We start from the raw sequence: 18,732 nt of genomic DNA, 5'->3' as shown, positions 1-18,732 counted from the left end.
ATACCATAACAGAATCCTGTGCATGGAAGGGGCTCAATAAGATTAAGATAAAGTGGTTTCTGGTTGTTGATCACAATTCATGAACAGTGGGAAGGCCCTTGTGACAACTGCCATCAGTTCACCATTCAACTCCAAGTCTAGACCAAGTCAAGCAGCATAGAAGCTTCCCAGACTGTCACAACTTATGAATATCTTGAATCTGTGGACAGAATAGGTATGATGGACTCCGGTCTCTCTTCTGTCATTCACCCCTCCTCACTCCCTCTGTTCCAGGCACACTCACCTCCTTAAGTGAAAAAAGTGGAAGTGTGCTCACTCCTGTCTGGACTCTTGTGACCCCATGGACTGTGGCCCACCAGGCTCCTCTGTCTATGAGATTTCCCAGGCAAGGATACTGAAGTGAGTAGCCACTTCCTTTTTCAGGTGATCTTCCAGACCCAGGGAGCAAACCCAGGTCTCCTGCATTGCAGGCAGATTGTTTACCTTCTAAGACATTAGGGGACATTCTTAACTCTTCATGTAAAACTGCTTCTGGGTTGATGCTGTTCCTTCTGCCTGGAATGCTCTTCCTCACATATCCATATAGCTCTCTCCCTTTCTTTGTTCAAGTCTTTGATCAAATTTCACCTTCTCCCTGACTGTCCTGTTTAAAATGGTGAGCCTTTCTCCTCCCCTTACTAGCATTTCCAAGCTCTATTTTTGGTTCCCCCAACTCTATTTTTTCCTATTACTTTTATTGCTTTCTAACATGCAATATAATTGGTATATTTTAAATGTCTTTTTTCTTTCCTGCCCCACTAGAAGGTAAATACCAGCAGCACAAACATCTTTTCAGATTTTATTCACTGATATATCCTCCATAATTAAACAATGCTTGGCACATAGTAGGTACTCAGTAAATTTTTGATGAATGGAGAAACTTTGAATGAGGGCTTGGTGACAGTTAATTTTCCCCATTAACTTGGATACCCGGACATTTGGTGAAACATTCTGGCTGTGTCTATGAGGGTGTTCCTGGGTGAGGTTCACATTTGAATCAGTAGATTGAGTAAAACAGATTTCCCTCCCTAACGTGAGTGAGCCCCATCCAATCGATTGAAGTAATGGACTAAGACATTAGTTTCCTTTTGTCTCAAAGTCCTCATCTGTAAAATGGAGACAATGAAATCATAGCACCGTTAGGATATTGTGAAGATTAAATGAGTTACTGTAGTATCAATATTAAATGATGTATTATTATACACAGAATGGTATGAATAGGGCCGAGAATAAGTGAGCCCATCATTTTAGCTTCTATTATTCCAGTCTCATCACTTCAGTTTCCTGGACCATATAATGGGAAAGTTGGACTACATGAGCTCTGGGTGTCCCGCCCACTTTGAACACTCCAGGATTCAATGACTTTCTTGGTATATCTCCCACAGAATTGGGCAGAGCCCTGTCTCCCTAGAAAGCTGTCCATTTCCACCAAGGCAGGCAGCCTTTCTGAGCCCTCTGTTCTCATTTGTATTTCCTTCCCAGGTGCTGAATCACTGCATTGATTAAACAGGCTGCCACAGCTCAGCCCTTCCCTGGGACTGGATGTCCTAGTGGAAGATATCTTTGTTCTCTTGGGCTACAAGCCCCCCTTTCTCTCTTTTCACCAGGAGAGATTTTAATATAAAGTATAATGCATGCTGTTTATGCTTTCATTGATGCGTGTATTTATTCCAAGACGATGCTTCCTTTGGTTAACGGTCGAAAAACTGTGATTTTATAGAAGGTGATTTTTTGACTGTGCCGACTTAAAGGTACAGAAAAGCCACTCTCCATAATTACCTTCAAATTCAGAAGAGAATTCTACCTTATGAAAAACTGATAAAAGTGAGTGCCTTTATTTATCTCTATCTGGCTTTGAATGGGCTCTATAAAAATTGTATTGGTTCATGCTCAGAACCAAAAGGAACAAAATGGTTCCTCATGGGCTTCCTACTTTTCTTTTTTTTTAGAACATGCAATACAGTTCTACCTCTAGATGTACTCCCTTTGTTCAACATTATTGTCTCTGCCACCTGGCTTGAAATGGCCCTTCAAGGGTTTTGATAAATCAGTTGCAAAGGTGTCTGATTTCACTGTAACATCTATAAGTGCCTTTTCTGAAAGCCTCCTTTTATGCCACCTAGAGAAATTCACCTCTGTGAGTCCTAGGAGAACCCTAAAATCAGTTATAACATATCAGAAAGGAAGAGAAAATTATTTTTATCTATGCTTTGGAAAGACATTGAGGGCATTTCCAAGGAAGGAAAGCAAGTAATGAAAGGAAAAATGATCATTTTGAGAGAGACTTCTGCAAATGCCTTTTTCTTTTCTTTTTGATACTATGAAGCTAAGAAATTTACATGTGACCTTGAGGACCTAGCCCAGCATTCATTCTTTCAACCCTGCTGAAGTGTTTCACCTTTTCACTTAAGACAGCTGAGTGAGGAGACTTACAGACACTGACCCCCCGACCCCAGCAACTGATGCTGACATTTCTTCTTTGTCGGTCACCTCCAGGCACACAGGGCAGAGCTGCAGGACAGATGCCCCTGGCAAGGTTGGAAGGAACTAGGGGCACCATCTTACTCTCTAGGATTCTTGGGGCATAATGGTACGCATAGGTCCACCAGATCATTTAGATCAACTTACAGATTACTGGTGTCCAGCAGAGACCCACAGAACTTTAACTAAGTGGTTTGTGGTTACTGTTCAGTCACTCAGTCATATCAGACTCTTTGTGACCCCATGGACCGCAGTACGCCATGCTTCCCTGTCCCTCACCACCTCCCGGAGCTTGCTCAAACTCATGTCCATTGAGTCAGTGATGCCATCCAACCATCTCGTTCTCTGTCATCCCATTCTCCTGCCCTCAATCTTTCCCAGCATCAGAGTCTTTTCTAATGAGTCGGCTCTTCCCATCAGGTGGCCAAAGTATTGGAGCTTCAGCTTCAGCATCAGCCCTTCCAATGAATGTTCAGGATTGATTTCCTTGATTGATTGATTTCCAGGATTGACTGGTTTGATCTCCTTTCAGTCCAAGGGACTCTCAAGAGTCTTCTCCAACACCACAGTTCAAAAGCATCAGTTCTTCGGTTCTCAGCCTTCTTTATGGTCCAACTCTCGCATCCATACATGACCACTGGAAAAACCATAGCTTTGACTAGATGAATGTTGGCAAAGTCATGTCTCTGGTTTTTAATATGCTGTCTAGGTTTGTCATAGCTTTTCTTCCAAGAAACAAGTGTCTTTTTAATTTTATGGCTGCAGTCACCGTCTGTGGTGATTTTGGAGCCCCCCCCCCAAAAAAAGTTTGTCACTGTTTCTATTGTTTCCCCATCTATTTGCCATGAAGTGATGGGACTAGATGCCATGATCTTCCTTTTTTCCCCATCTATTTGCCATGAAGTGATGGGACTAGATGCCATGATCTTCCTTTTTTGAATGTTGAGTTTTAAGCCAGTTTTTTCACTCTCCTCTTTAACTTTCTGCTATAAGGGTGGTTTTATCTGCATATCTAAGGTTATTGATATTTCTCCCAGCAATCTTGATTCCAGCCTACGCTTCATCCGGCCTGGCATTTCGCATGATGTACTCTGCAAGGATTATACCAAGCTATCTAGACATTAAAAAACCAGCCAATCCTGGCTGGTCTGTGATTTTCCAATTGACGAGTCCCTGAGGGTAAGACCAGAAAAATAGGGAGAGATGGCATTTTCTCCCTGAAGGAAACAGAGATCAACTATACTAAAAAGCTAATAATTTAGGGCCAGGAAATTAGGCATTCCATGAGGCTAGAAGATGGAGAGACTATCTTCTTTCTCAGCCCAGGCTTCTGAGGTGGGGAGGAAGCTTGGCCACATAGGCGCATCATGGTCTTCTTGTACTAAAGTAAAACTAGACAGCACCTCAGCACTAAGCTTGTGTTAAGCGTTGTTCATTGATTAACCAAATAGCTAATCTATTTGTCAGGAATAAGCATAGCATTAATGAAGTAAACGTGTGAGATGGTTGTGCACATACATACATATATATATATATATATATATATATATATATGTATATACACACACATATATCAGATAATAATCTGAAAAAATAAATTAATACTTAATGAATCTTAATTTTAATAGTAAAAATTCTAGTGAAAAAAGGCAATAGCCCTTGAGTTAAAGAAGCCACACAGACAAATTAGAAGACAATGGATAAGAATATATAAAAAGGCAAAACTGTAGCTCTATTATGTAGGCTTGACTTAAATAGTTGTGGTAGGAGTTGTACAATCAGGCAGATATCCCCAGGGAATGCTTCCACCACCACCAACCCCCCCCACCCCCGCCCCTGCTCCACCTAGCAGAAAGTCACACTCACTCACCTTTACATCTGCCCACACTCTGCATTTCTTCATGGGCCAGAGGATCAAAATTTGGACTCACCACAAAGAATATGTTCAAGTTCTTGAGAATAATCATAGCTCTTTTCCAAGAAAAAGATACACTCTTTTTCCAGCAAGTTTGTGCTGAAATAGATGGTCTCTGGACAAGACAACAATTCCACATCTTAACCTCCTACCCCAGAGGGCCAACCCAGCCTCTTTCATGACTGGCCATTCAGAGTACATTTTGGCTAATAGTCTCCACTCTCTGCGTTCCCTGAGATTTGTACTTTCTGAAATTGACTGCAAGTCAATGCCTACCAAAAGCTTGCTTTAAGCAGCTGTAATTTGCTAGAAAGGGTCTAATGGGCGTAAGAAATGTCTTCTTTCTTCCAAGTCCTTTAAGTGGATTCCCTATCATAAAGCAAAATACGGGGACCACAATGCCTCGGCTTCCTACAAAAATGGCATTGTGGATTTATACAACTCTTAACTTTTGCAGATAGCAGGCCCAAGAAACATTTCTTAAACTACATTTCTGTCTTTCCTTTAACATTTTTACAAACGGCATTGTCCATAAGATAACCAATGTCTCTTATACAAAAATCTACAGTATAAATTCCTCTTTCAGTGGGGTTCAGGCAAAAGGTTTGTCTCTGCAGAGTGATTCTGATATTTTCTTATTATCAGATAATAAGTATCACATGACTCACCACTCCCCTTCTTTCCTCAGTTTCCAGGAAATTCAGGGGCAGAATTCAGTCAATGAATTTGCCTATTGTAAAATCATTTCTTTCTGAGGGATAAAGAGATTTGTACCCTCTTTTCCCTTTATTGCTTTATTTTGTGCAGTATTTAATTTTTGAAGTGGTCTCAAATGCCTCTGTAATATGTGTGGGATAAACTTTAAACCAAAACAGATACAATTTCTGATCCTTCTTACATTAATTCAAGTTTCTGTAAAGATCCAACATCAGGGGTAATATCTCCTTGAGTGCTTATTCAAACACTATTCGGCATTGGGGAAAAGTAAACTGTGTTTCACTTTCTTGGAGATGCAGCCAATAAAACCATTTGTGCATCAATAATAATTAGATCTTAACTGTAAAGATATGTGCCAAGAAACCTTCTGCTCCCAAAGGACCAGGTTTGGGTAATTTAAGCCTCAGATTCATTTTGTCATTTTCCATGAAAGTCATGCTGAAGTGGATTCTAACAATCAAAGCGATGAGGCAAACGTATAGATCCTGAGCTTATGTCAATCCATTGAAGGCTCTTTCCATTAAGTAAAACCAGACATATATAACAGAAATGTTATGTGCTTCCTGTTTTATTATATTCTTATTGCATGTAATTATATGTGTAATTCAGAATTATAGAATAATAATTTAGTAAGATTAGTCATTTCGTGTAACTCATACAATTTTAGGCCCTTTGCTCACCTCTCTTGACACTTAGAATGAAGTCTGAATGAACTCCTTGTCATGACTGATAAGCCCGGTGTGACCTAGCTCCTGCCTGACTCTCCAATGTCAGTTCTCTCCACTACCTTTGACTCACTTGGCTTATTCATACTTCAATCCCTTTCTGTTTCTTTAATGTTGTAATCCCTTTCCCATCTCAGATCCTCATGTGTTTACTGTTCCCTATGTTCTCAGTTGCTTATCATGTCTGACTCTTTGCGACCCTTTGGACTGTAGCCTGCCAGGTTCCTCTGTCTGTGGGATTCTCCAGGCAAGAATACTGGAGTAGGTTGCCATGCCCTCTTCCAGGAGATCTTTCCGATGCAGAGATCACACCTGGGTCTCCTGCACTGCAGGCAGATTGCTTACCGCCTGAGCCACCAGGGAAGCCCTTACTATTCCCTAGTCTTTCCTTTACTCTCCTATCTCTCTCTTCCAATCTCAGCTAAAACAACATTGCTGGTTCTGAGAAGATGCCTGGTCATTACGTATCACAACACTGTCTTATTTCCATCCCAACTCTCACTGCATCTGTTAATTCATCATCTCTCACTCCCAGCAGACAGTAAGCTCCAGAAGACAGTGCCTTATACACATGTATATCCTTGTACCAAGCTCAGAGCCTTGTTCCTCTCCTTTGTTTATTTTGTGGAGTGATACAGTTTGATCGCTCCAACTCTCTAAGACAGAACAACCTACAAATCAGAAATTATATTAGCACTAGAATATCCCTTAGAGGTAATCAGGTCCCTCACCTCATAGGCAGAGAAATTTAGGCATCAAGAGTTAACGTCACAATGGTGAAACAAGATCAGGCTCTACTTACCTTTCAATAACTTATCTATTTCCTTACTACATGTCACCTTTGGTCTTTCAATAGGTGAAACTTGGCCCATTTAGGGTGATCCATTTGTGCCAGTTGCCCAGAGCTTTCCTGGTTTTAGCTCTGAAAGCTCTATGTCTCAGGACAACTCTGAGTCCTGGGCAAATTACATGCTTGGCCACCCTAAAGAGGCCAGGGTGTTTGTTGATATATCCTCCCTTCTCCCAGGTGTATGTGTTACTACAAGTAGGATAATAAAAAGCCTGGGCCATATGTGCTCAAATTGACTGAGATGGATATGTCCTTGGAAGCCATAACTAGCAACTGATCATTGACAGATAATCAACATGTCCAATGTCAGCAGACAAGCTTTGAATTCAAAAGCATCCCCTTTCTTATCAAGATTCTAGTTTTCAATAGTCCATTCTCCTTGGACAAATATGTCTTAGTCTGCTTAGACTGCTATAACAAAATATCATAGATTTTGTGATTTAAGCAACAGAAATTAGTTCCTTTACCATTTTGGAGGCTGGAAGTCCAAGATCAACGTTCAGTGGGGTCAGGTTCTGGTGAGCACTCTATTCCTGGCTTGCAGATAGCTGCCTTCTCACTGAGTCCTTGCATACCTTTGCTCAGTGCACATGTGTAGATAGATCCATCTCTCTCTTCCTCTTCTTATAAAGCCACCAGTCCTATCAGATTAAGACCCCACCCTTATGATTTCATTTAACCTTAATTATCTCGTTAAAGATCTTATCTACAGATACAGTTACATGGGGGTGAGTAAGGCTTCAACATATAGCAAAATGCTACCATATTTCTAAATGGTGATCATATCAAGTCTGTTACCTGTGAATTTATGTGGCAGTGTTAGCTTCTGGCTTCAGGTTCCCCAGCACTGGGAATGGTCGCCCTGCAGCAGTGGGTTGGAGACCACCTCTTACAGGCCAGAGAAGTCGGGTGAGCAGCGTTGGAAGGGAGAACAGGGAACTTCAGTGGAGCCTGCCCCAGAGTGGCATATTTCTGACAATAGCAGCAGTGGCAGCCCTGGGAACATTTGCCACCTACAGTCCAGACACAGTGTACAACCACAATGGGTACTGTCTACTGTTGCTAGTGAAGGGCGAGAGTGAGCTCTGTGACAACCCCAAACCTCGTTCTGTTCTCTGTATCCTTTCCCCTCGACTTTGTCATTCATGAGGGAAATGAAGCCCCAAGTATAGACTCAAGTCCTGGCAGAATGTTTTCATCCTCCTTAAACATCCACCTGGCTAAGCAAAGCTTTTGTGAAGTGCATGTCAAAATTTCTCGGGCCTGGAAATTAGCTGGGGGTCTTGTTAAGATGTAGCTTCTGATTCAGTGAGTCTGGATGTCTGATGAGCTCCCAGGTTTGCTGATGCTGCTGGTCTGAGACCCCACTCTGAGTGGCAGGGCTTCCAAAGATGTTAGCAAATTGCTGCACAGACTCTCCCTAGATTGGTTTCTGGAGCTGAAAGTGGCCTGATAATTGTGCGCCTAGATTTCTCCTCCCTAGAACTGCAAGCCTTGCTGCTGTTCTCTTTTGTTTCCTCTTAAAATGATCTTCACCTGCAAACCCAACTTCTCTTCCCTAGATAGCCCCTGGCCCTTTCTCCGCCTCCCTGTCTGATTCTCCAGGGAAGAGCATATTTTTGGAATTCAATTGTGACTCATAGGATTTGGGCAGGACTCTGGGAAAAAGGTGAAAACAGTTAACCCCAAGCCGATCCCAGATTGCTGCCCAGGCTCCAGGAGGACCCAAGGGCAATGCCAATCCCAGAATATCAATTTACTTCTTCAAATTGTTTTGCCCAAAACCAATCATACAGCAGCTCTCGGGATCCTACACTGGAATGGCATACCTGAGCACTTGGGTCTTATTTGAACTTCATTTTAACGTCTTCAATGAAACAATACACCCATAATTAAACTGACACAGAATTCTTGGGTCCTGATGAGTCAAGGACTTTAAGGAAATGCATCCCAATTAGACAGTTTTAATAATTTCCTAAGCACAGTGGTCTGGAGAAAGAAACATATCCAAAAATTAGATTTTCCAGCTTCTATATGTGGCATTGGATATTTTCTGAAAATCAGATTTTAAGAGGAAATAAATCTTTCACCAGGACTTCAGCCAACCAGGTCTTAAAATTTGGAAAATGTTACCTTCAGTGCCCTCAGCCCCCTGCCCCCACCACACACCTCTTCAGAATCCCTTCTTTTACCAACACTCAGTTTCTCATTCTTTCTCCCATTACTTACAGCTTGCTCTCAAGAAAATCATTTACACCTGCATATGAATTTCAACTATTGCTCTTTGTTTTTCTCCTGTGGGTGTGTGTTTAAACCTCACCTCTGACTATAGAAAGGACATAATTCCCAGAGATTATCATACTGAGTGAAGTCAGACAAAGAAAGAGAAATATTGTATGGTGTCCCTTATCTGCAGAATCTAAAAAGAAATGATATAAATGAATTTATTTACAAATCAGAATCAGACTTACAGACTTAGAGAACAAACTTTTGGTTCTGGGGGGAAGAATGGGGGAAAAGGATAGTTAGGGAGTTTGAGATGGATATTTAAAATAGATAACAAGGACCTACTGTATAGTACAGGGAACTCTTCTCAATGTTGGGGGTGGGGGGAGGTGTGGAATTTAGGGGAGAATGGATACTTGTGTATGTATGGCTGAGTCCTTTTGCTGTCTACCAGAAACTATCACAACACTGTTAATAGGCTATATTCCAATACAAAATAAAAAAGGTTTGTTTTAAAAAGGACTTGGTTGCTTAGCGAATAATTTCAGGGAGTAGGTAGCTCATAGCAGGTGACCTCTTGCCCCTGTTTTTGAAAGCAGCAATGAGCATTGATTCTTGTTTGATATATTGTGTTTGTGCCTTGGAGTTGTGTTCTCAGGCTGCCATAACAAAATGCCACAAACCAGGTGGCTTAAACAACAGAAGCTTATTTTCTCACAGTTCTGGAGGCTCAAAGTCCAAGACCGAGTTGTGGGCAGGTTTGTTTCTCTCGAGGCATCCCTCCTTGGCTTGCAGATGGCCCCCTTCTGTGTCCTCACATGGCCTTCTCTCTGTGTACAGGCATCCCAAGTACCTCTTCCTTCTCTTATAAAAACAACAGACGTATTGGATTAGGGCTTCACACTTATGACCTCACATAGGTAGTTGGAGTTTCAGTATATAAATTCTGGAGACACAACTCAGCCTGCAGTATAGTTCTGTTTGTGCCCTCATCACTCATATCACTGGTTAGTGTTTCCTTTCGGAAAATGCCTGAGTCTAGGGCCTGTTGTTTCCCATATTTCTGAACTTGTTGGCTGGTGGACTCCTGGGTGAGTTGGTTGATAGATTCCACCTCAATTAAATCATCAAAAGATAAGCGCCAGCTTGTTTCTGTTCCTTTGACTCAAATCTCCTTTTCTCTTTAGGATAAAGAGAAGGAACAGAGAAAACACTGGAAACAGTAATGTGGTATATCACTCCCCTCAGAGAGTCTTCCTGCCAGTTGCCTCTGTTTGTTAGGGACCTGGTGAGTTGACAGTCACAAAACCAAAGAAGTTGGTAAAGATAATTGTATAGGTCGGTGCCTGTCTGTCCTCAAATCCATTCTCTGAGCTTCATCTGCCCGGTGTTTCCGGGAATCATATTTCCCAGGCTCCCTTGCTCCCTGGCTCCTAGGTCCAGTTAATGGGATGCACTGGTGGAAGGCTGGATGGTGGGAGCTGAAGAGGTGTCAAGGTATCCTCCCCCTTCTGTCTCTCCACTTCCTGTCAGGTCTCTGGAAAGAGCAGTATCTCGTCCAGTATCAGTTCAGAGAGGGCCCCTTCCTCTCAGAGGACCCCACTTTTGAACTCAATGACACCACCTCCTAATGCGCCTCCAGCCCTGAAGGTAGTAGAGCAGCAGCTTCCTGCTGTTAATAATCTCTTGAGTTGACTTCCTGCCCCCTTATTACTTTCTTAGCTCTCCCACTGTGATAGAACCAATTTCCCCAGTCAAATTCCTTCTGCTCAGAATCTTAAAGTGGTTCCTGTTTCTTAGCTGATATAATGTTCATTCTACCTACTTTACTCTGTAAGAGTTAAATGAAAGAGAGAGAGCGCTCAGCATATAAGTGCTTAAAACACAGAAAATGCTAAAAGAAACTGCAGAGCCATTAATGAATTTTGTCATTTTTGAAGAGTAATTTTAAAAATAATGAATTTCACCTATAAAATATTATTCAGAAATAGAACCATTAAATATAATTCTATGTATAATTCACCAATAATTCAAACCACCTCTGAAACGGTTTCATACTTCTGAGTTTTGTCTTTTCTAGAAAGAGAAGGATATAATAGAAAAGATACTGGATTTTGGGTTTCAAGGTGTATGATTTTGAGTTTCTTGTTTTGTTTAATGGGCCTCAACCGTTACATCTGTAGACTGAGGTGGTTCAGTGTGATAGATTTTAAAGCTCCTAGAGCCGTAACTACTTATGATTCTGTAATTGGTGTGCGTTACTATTCATCTTTGGGGAGAGTAGGGAGTGAAATAACATTTTTCCTTTATAAATAAAATGGCAGAGACTCTGAAGATTCACATGGCTAGCCTGGTAAGAAATCCACATTTTTCCTGAGGATCTACTCATCAAATATTTCTAAGGATGACCCCCCATTCTCTAGCAGGGTTGGCCAAACTGGTCCATGCATTAATCCAGAACAGCACAAGATGTAAATTGGCAGAGAGGTAAAGGCTGGCCGAGTTGGGGAGAGGCATTCCCGACAAGTGACTGTGCAATGAGGTGAATGAGAAATCAGTACATCTTCTGCTTCAGATGTGAGGATCTCAGCCTGTTAGTCCAAATGATGTATGTGGGGAAGGGAAGGAGTCAAGTTTGAATATGCAATAAAGAATATTAATTCAAGAGTTTAAAGACAAGCAAATCTAGGCTGATATCTTGACGCTGTCCTTTATCAGCAAAGTACCTTTGGGCTAGTAATTGACTTCTTCCAACCTTGGGCCACTTATCTGTAAATTCTGTCTAATGCCACAGTGTTCAACTGGATGCAATAATGAAGCCCATCCACTCTGGGGACAGTGTCTGAAAACATTTTTGATTGTCATGACTGAGGGTAGAGGGAAGTTACTGGCATCTCTGGGATGCTATTAACCAGTCTACAAACACACAAGATAGCCCTTCAAATAAAGAACTATCTAGCCCCAAAATGTTAATAATACCAAGGCTAAGGCTAAGAAACCCTAGTCTAATGGTAGCACCTACTTTTTTTTAATTGCAGTATAGTTGCTGTACAATATTATAGAGTTTCCAGTATACAACATACTGGTTTGACATTTATATATATTACAAATTGATCACCATGGTAAGTTTGATAACCATGTGTCACTATACAAAGTTATTACAATATTATTGACTCTATTCCCTATGCTACTCATTACATCTTCATGAATTATTCATTCTGTAACTAGAACTTTGCACCTCTTATTCTCCTTCAGCTATTTTTTCCAACCCCATACTCCACTCTCCTCTGGCAAACACTAGTTTGTTTTCTGCATGCATGAGTCTATTTCTGTTTTGGTTTTTAGATCCCACATATAGGTGAAATCATAAGGTCTTTTTTTTCTCTGACTTATTTCAATTAGAATAATACCCTTTAGGTCCATCCCTTGTTGTCATAAATGGCAACATTTTCTTATTTTTATGGCTGAGTAATATTCCATATATAGGTCTTCCTTGGTGCTTGATGGCTCAGTCGGTAAAGAATCTGCCTGCAAGGCAAGAGATGCAGGTCCCATCCCTGGGTTGGGAAGAGTCCCTGGAGAAGGAAACAGCAAACCTCTCTAATATAAATATGCATGTGTGTGTGTGTGTGTGTGTGTGTTGAGCTTAGTCACTCAGTCATGTCCAATTCGCCAGCAATGCTGGAGACCTGGGTTCAATTCATGGGTTGGGAAGATCCCCTAGAGAAAGGAAAGTCTACCCACTCCAGTATTCTGACCTGGAGAATTACATGGACTGAATAGTCCATGGGGTTGCAAAGAGTCAGACACGACTGAGCGACTTTCATTTCACTTCATATACATATATATATATACATAGATACATATATATACACACACACATATATACATATATATATGGATAAAGAAGATGTGGTATGTGTATATATATAATATATATATGTGAATGGATAAAGAAGATGAAGTATGGGTGTATATATAATATATACATTATCAATATTATACTGTGCATTATATATTATATATACACCCATACCACAACTTCTTTATCCATTTATCTACCAATGGATACTTAGGTTGCTTCCATATCTTGGCTATTAAAAATAATCCTGCAAAGAACATAGGGTGTACATACTTTTTAAATTAGTGTTTTCATATTATTTGGGTAATTACCCAGAAGAGGAATTGCTAGATTATATGGTAGTGCTAAGTTTATTTAAAATGGAACCTTCATACTGTTTCCCATAGTGACTCTATCAGTTTACATTACCACCAACATTGAACAAAGGTTCCCTTTTCTCTGTGTCCTCCCCAACACATTATTTGTGATCATTTTGATGACAGCAATTCTGACAGGTGTGAGGTGATACCTCGTTGTGGTTTTGGTATGCATATCTCTGATGATTAGTGATGTTGAACATCTTTTCATGTGTCTGACCATCTGTATGTCTTTCTAGGAAAAATGTTTATTCAAGTCCTCTGCCCATTTTTTAAATTAAATTGTTAAATTGATAATAAGTTGCATGAGTCCTTTATATATATTTTAGACATTAGCCTCTTTTAGATATATTATTTGCAAATGTATTCTCCCATTCAGTAGGTTGCCTTTTCATTTTGTTAATGATTTCCTTTACTAGGTAAAAGCTTTTCAGTTTAATGTCATCTAGTTTGCTTATTTTTGCTTTTCTTGCCTTTGGAGACAGATCCAAAAAATAATATTGTTAAGCCCAATGTCAAAGAGCTCAAAGAACCCAATATCAAAGAGCTACCTACTATTTCATGTAGTCGGAGGATTAAATAAGATAATGGGTATAAGCATCAGTGAACTCTTGGCAAGAAAGCAATTCATAAGATGCCACTAGTAAGTCCTTACCTGACAATAATTACTCTAAATTGACATTTCCACTCAAAAGACGCAGAGTGAATGAATGGGTAAAAAATAAGAAACAACTAAATGCTGCCTATAAGAGACTCACTTCAGCTTTAAAAATACACACAGGCTCAAAATGAAGAAATGGGAAAAGGTATTCCATGCAAGTGGAAACCAAAAGAAAGCGGTAGTAGGTATACTTAAATCTGACAAAAGAGGCTTAAGCCAAACATGGTAACGAGAAACCATTGTTGTAATAAAGGGGTCAGTTCATCAAGAAGATGTAACAATCATAAATATATACACACCCAACATCAGAGTACCTGAATATATTAAGCCAAACTAATAGATCTGAGGGAGGTATACACAAATAAAATAAGAGTAGAGAACTTCAACAGGCTTACCTGGTAGCTCAGCTGGTAAAGAATCCTCCTGCAGTGCAGGAGACCCCGGTCCAATTCCTATTCCTAGGTCAGGAAATGCCTCTGGAGAAGGGATAGACAACCCAATCCAGTAGTCTGGGGCTTCCTTGGTGGCTCAAATGGTAGAGAATCCACCTGCAATGCGGGAGACCTGGGTTGGATCCCTAGGTTGGGAAGATCTCCTGGAGGAGGGCATGGCAACCTACTCCAGTATTCTTGTCTGGAGAATCCCCATGGACAGAGGAGCCTGGTGTGCTGCAGTCCATGGGGTCACAAAGAGTCAGACATGACTAAGTGACTAAGAACAAGCAGAGGACTTCAACACCCAATGTTCAACAGTATATCATTCAGACTGAAAATCTATAGGAAATGTTGGACTTGAACAGTTTTTTGGACCTAACAGATGTGTATAGAACATTCCACTAAATAGTACCAGAATACACATTCTTCTCAAGTGCACACAGAACATTCTTCAGGATAGATCACATGAAGGTGACAAAACAAGTCTTAGCAACTTTAAGATTGAAACCCTACCAAGTATCAAAAGGAAAATCAACAAATAAAACAAATGAAAATGAAAGCACAACTTACCAAATCTTATGGGATGCTACAGAACAGTTCTAAAAGGGAAGTTTACAGCAGTAAATGCCTGAATTAAGGGAAAAGATCTCAAATAAACAACCTAACTTTACACTTTAAAAAACTAGAAAAAGAAAAATAAACTGAACCAAAGTTAGTAGAAGGAAGGAAATAATAAAATTTAGAGCAGAAATAAATGCAATAGGAACCAGGGAAAAAATAGAAATGGCCAATGAAACTAAGAGCTGATTATCTGAAAAGATAAGTGAAATTCAGAAATCTTTAGCTAGACTAAGAAATAAAGAGAGAAGACTCAAATAAAATTAAAACTTGAAGAGGATACATTACAACTGATACCATGGAAATACAAAGGATTGTAAAAGACTGTTATAAATGATTATACACCAACAAGTTAAATAACCTAAAAGAAGTAGACAAATTCCTTGAAAAAAAAAATACAACCCACCAAGACTAAATCATTAAATAGAAAATCTGAACACACTGGCAACAAGTAAGGAGACTGAACTGATAATCAAAAACCTCACAGCAAAGAAAGCCCAGGACCAGATGGTTTTGCTGGTGAATTTTACTAAACATTTAAGGGAGAATTAATGCCAGTACTTACTAAACCATTCCAGAATTCTGAAGATGAAGGAACACTCCTAAACTCATTTTACAAGGCCAGTGTCACCCTGATACTAAAACCAAACAGGGACATCACAAGTAAATAAAATTACAAGCCAATACTTCTGATGAACATATATTCATATTTCACGTGAAACTGATTATCTTCAAAAGGATTGTAGTAGAGGTCCAGTTGTTCCCTATCCTCTCCAACACTTGGTACCATCAGTTCTTCTAAATGTAACCATTCTTAAACATATGTAGTGTGTCTCTTTGCCTTAGGAAGAGAAAACTTTTTCCAGAGACCTCCTAGCAGGCTTACTGTATAGACCATGGCTGAGTCTCATGCTTACACCTTAGTAAGTCATGATACTTTCAGTCTCTAGAGTGGGAGAGGCTTCTCCAGCCAAAGAGAAAGGGAATGGAATGAGTGTTAGTTGGACAACAAGTAATACTTTCCTGTTGTACTTCGGTTCACTGGGTTAGCTTCTGAATGCAATGATAAGGACTTTATAAGTAAGTCCCTTTGAAGAAAATAGGAAAAATCAGAGCAGATCTAAGTTTTGAGCTTGAGTTATTAGAGACAGGTGACATTGGTGGGAAAGGTATGGAGCCAGATTTGTTTCTGCAAACATTCTTTGCAGAACCTGACCTCTTTTGATCCACTGCCTTTTCAGTGTTTCCTAGGATTTTGAAATAGTAATACAATTCAGTCTTCCTGGGTCTTTCAAGAACTTTGCAAGTCATCTGGAGGGAACAAAATGACCCCTACCTTGGAAAAATTGGAGAAAAATGTGTGGACCAGAATTAGTAGTGAAAGTGTTAGTCGTTCAGTCCCATCTGACTCTTTGCGACTCCATGGACTGTAGCCTGCCAAGATCCTCTGTCCATGGAATTCTGTAGGCAACACTGGAGTGGATAGTAATTCCCTTCTCCAGGGGATGTTCCTGTCCTAGGGATTGATCCCAGGTCTCCTGTATTGCAGGCAGATTCTTTACCATCTGAGCCACCAGGGAGTGATCACTGTGTTAATTCAAGCAAGAGAGACACCAAGATTTCATGCCCTCCCTCCCATCCCCTTTGAGTCCTGACGAACACTATGCCTCTTCCATATAAAAACACTGACATTTGAATGAAAACCTCAGGAAGAGCTAAGGTGAAATTCTTTCAACCATTTCCTGTGTGTCCCCCAAGTTTTAAGCCAAGGATTTGCAGAGAAAGACTGCACCTACCTTGCTACTACATTTCAAGTCAATCATCTTTTCTCTTTTCAGGATGTTTCAAACGACAGTGACAATGCAATGTGAAAAGCAATCATTACAGTTCATGTCACAATAAAAATATGAACATAAGAGTAAATGATCTCTATTAACCAGAGTTTGATCTCTATTTCTATTTATGCAAATACAAAGGGTTATTTGGATTAGTAATTATGTTTTTGGCATTTCTTGGTGTTTCAGATTACTTACTGGAAACAGCCTGCTGAATTCAGATACTGGATTCTAAATTCTTTATTCGTCTATAAGCCATTGCTCAACATGGATAATAGAAATGCTGTTACCAGTAAGTAGTGACTTGTAATAGAAAGAGGTTCGTTGGAATTCAGCATGAATTTTAGGATTTTGGTAATAGCTTCTTGAGAAAACTTAAGTGGACTTCCCCTGTGACTGAGATGGACTTGGAAGTTTTAGTTTATCTGGTTTACTTTTTTCCTTCTTTTTCACTTCTGTTATTATGAAATTATTTCTGGGGAAAATCCAGCATTTTTTTAAAGTCTTGCCAAGGATATATTTGCTTTATTTAACTTACTACAGTATGCCTCAGTTCAGTTTTCAAGTTTCCCATCATGCATAGTGCCCTGTTGGCTCTGTGTGTGTGCATGTGAGTGCAGAGAGTTTCAAAATGGCCTCGAGAAGATACTTAATATCCAGTCAGAAATAAAGGATGAAAGCCAATTTCTTGACAGGGAAATGGATAATTATGAGCATACCTATAGCACTGTGGGACTCCCTTCTCTCAAATACCCTGGAAACTTGTTCTCAGAGCCCAGAGGGAGATTTTTGTCACCCCACTCAGCATGCCCTCTACTAAGGCAGACTGTGGGATAATGAAAAATATCCTTCCTCAAGCAGTCCTCTCTCTACCTCCTGTTTATGATAATGGAAGCTTGGACTCACTTTAATAATCTACTCTGAGAGGCATGTGTGTGTGACTAGCTTCTGCACAAAATGAAAAAGTATAATGTTACTCTTTTCCTCCCATTACAACTGGATCCAGTTTCCTGGGTGAGAGAGAGGGAGGCTTCTTAATCATTGGAGCATCAGCTCTAGGCAAAATATTAATGTCATTGCGTTTTAATTGTTGTCCTTTTTTCTGCTCCTTTCTCTTCCCTGGTGTTCTGAGCATACACATCCTCATTCTCCTTTCCCCTATTACTAGGGGTCTATTCAAGTACCTTTTCCTGTCATAGGTCCCAGTGATGACATTCCCAGATTAGACACACCCTGCTGAGGATAAGAAGGCCTATACATAATCCCCAGCCCACTAGGTAGTTATAAGTCCTCCCTTTTATCTCAGAAGCATAAAAGAAAATCTAAATGAAAGTGAATAAGAGAAAACTATTGCAGGGGTAAAGTTGAATCTGCTTCAATTTACAAAAAAAAGTAATTTGCAAACTGCTTTACTTTAAATGATATTAGTGACAAATTACTCCTGACTCAGCCCTCCTGCTGACCATCTCCATCTGCCCTTCCTCTGCCCTCTGTCCACTCTTCCCTGTCCTGTTCTGTGCTCCAGGAAGGGGCACTTTTAGACTACTTCACCCATGTAACCTTGACCTCTGGCCAATGGAGACATCAGGGTACTGGAGGGCAGGAGGAAAGAGAATGTATTTGTTGTCATTCTTTCTTTGCTGCCTGAGCTCCTCTTCCCAAAGCCACCCAACTTCTGGCAGGGAGTCCTCTTCCGTATCTGCAGCCTGAGTTGCAGCTATAACTCTCTCAGGGATCCAGGCATGGTTTCCTCCCTCCTCACTCCAGGGGAGCAAAGGGAGGACATGGAAAAGAGACCTCCCTCTTACTAAGCCCAGGGTACTTAACCAGCCCTTATCATTCCCTCATAGCTTTGCTCACACCTTTGTTTGCTCAACTCCCAGTTGAGTGTGCCATCACACTATCACTCTCTGGTCAGGATCCTCACAAACCGTGTGGTTGAGAACTCGTTCAATAAGTTTGTTACTACTCCTAAGATTTCAGACACTTTATAGGACACTCTTGTTGATAGCA

General features: G+C 40.4%; 1 long non-coding RNA gene across 4 annotated transcripts in view; it reads right to left on the bottom strand.

The window, feature by feature from the left end:
- LOC133070763 (uncharacterized) overlaps positions 1 to 18,732 on the bottom strand; it is a 159,340-nt gene that overhangs the window by 56,521 nt on the left and 84,087 nt on the right. The window contains exon 3 of one of the 4 annotated variants that reach the window (XR_009696211.1): positions 9,323 to 9,817. The exons of 2 other annotated variants lie outside the window; for them this stretch is intronic. This is a non-coding gene — a long non-coding RNA (uncharacterized LOC133070763). Of the gene's footprint in view, positions 1 to 9,322; positions 9,818 to 14,013; positions 14,381 to 18,732 lie in introns of those variants that run through there. One more of the 4 variants, XR_009696212.1, reaches the window with a different exon arrangement.

Source organism: Dama dama, chromosome 15 (genome assembly GCF_033118175.1).
Source record: "Dama dama isolate Ldn47 chromosome 15, ASM3311817v1, whole genome shotgun sequence".
NCBI classification, from domain to species: domain Eukaryota; kingdom Metazoa; phylum Chordata; class Mammalia; order Artiodactyla; family Cervidae; genus Dama; species Dama dama.
Note: the sequence above shows the minus strand (reverse complement) of the source record. Positions and strands in the feature narration are given on the sequence as shown.